General features: G+C 40.2%; 1 pseudogene; it reads left to right on the top strand.

Annotated features, from left to right (window-relative positions):
• The first annotated feature begins 318 nt into the window (after positions 1 to 318).
• On the top strand, positions 319 to 856 carry LOC127196835 (proteasome subunit alpha type-3-like; annotated as a pseudogene).
• The last annotated feature ends 539 nt before the right edge of the window (positions 857 to 1395 follow it).

Below are 1395 nucleotides of genomic sequence, written 5' to 3'. Positions count from 1 at the left end.
AATGATGCCTACGACAACATGGGTTAGTCTCAAAGCACTGTAGTAAGTGGGAAATAAACATAGGAGGGCTCACACTTTACAATTTTACTTATGTCAAACTCCGAAAAAGATACAATTTTAAAGTACTATTTTTACATTTAGTGTGTGTGTGTGTGTGTGTGTGTGTAGATGTGCATGAGTGCATATGTGCCACACCATGAGTGTGGGTCCTCTGAAACAGCAGCCAGTGCTTTTAACTGCTGAGCCACTTATTTTTCTTTCTTTCTTTCTTTCTTTCTTTTTTTCTTTCTTTTTTTTAAAGAAATGTAACCTGTCGATCAGCTGGTTAGAATGACACTCATAGGCTTATTGGCAGTTGCTCATTCATTAGCAGACATAACAAGAGAAGAGGATTCCAACTGTAGATCTAACTGGCTGTAACATTCCCCTAAAACATCTTGCAGGGCAGCCATGTATATACATGCTTGTATGCACTACGGGGCTCTCGGACCTTTGGGATGCAGTCTCGTGTTGAGGTCTCACAGGGTGAATGATCACGCACAGCTGTGAATAATTGACCCTTCAGGGGGTTCATATGGTTACCGGGGCTGTGCCATTGGAAAATCCAGGCAAGCTGCAAGGACAGAAATAGAAAAGCTTCAGATGAAAGGAATGACCTGCCATGATTAAAAGTTAAAGAAGTTGCAAGAATAATTTATATCATACATAATGAATTAAGGATAAAGCTTTTGAACTAGAGCTCAGCTGGGTGGGTGAACGGAAAACATGAATTGCTGTGAGAAAAACCAGGGAGGAAGCAGAGAAACGTTCTGAGGAAACCTTGAGAGGAGATGAATAGGATGATGACAATGTGTAGCATTTGTACCTTCATCCTGTTTTACATTCCTGTGACAGGCCTGTGTGGCTGCCTGGTGCCATGATTGATATATATTTCACTAAGCTTTTGTATCATAAACAAACAGAATTAAAGAGATGGGAAGGAAAGAAGCGGGGCTCTGTGAGTTATTTTAAACCAGAGCACACATGCAATATACATAGTGATCTCATTAAAGATTTAGTATGTAAAGAGGAACCAAAGATGGCTTATCAGCACCTGTATAGTCTCACCAATATGACTGCCTCTACAGAAGCTGAACAGAAATAAAAATAGGTATGTCAGAGTGGACTGGAGAAATGCCCACTAGGCTGGAACCCTACACAAAGAACTACAGGCAGCTAAGGAGCACTGAGAATGGAGAAACAGCCTTCCTCTGTTCATCCAATACCAAATGCTCAGCCCTGAAAACATATACACAAAGAACATTATACAGACTGAGCAGCTTGTATTTGTGCAGTTAGAAACATATATGTATATGCATATATGTATGTAACAACAATTAATGAAAAGGGAGGCCA

The sequence above is a fragment of the Acomys russatus genome, chromosome 13 (genome assembly GCF_903995435.1).
Source record: "Acomys russatus chromosome 13, mAcoRus1.1, whole genome shotgun sequence".
NCBI classification, from domain to species: Eukaryota; Metazoa; Chordata; class Mammalia; order Rodentia; family Muridae; genus Acomys; species Acomys russatus.
The sequence above is the reverse complement of the archived record's forward strand: the minus strand, read 5'-3'. Positions and strand labels throughout refer to the sequence as shown.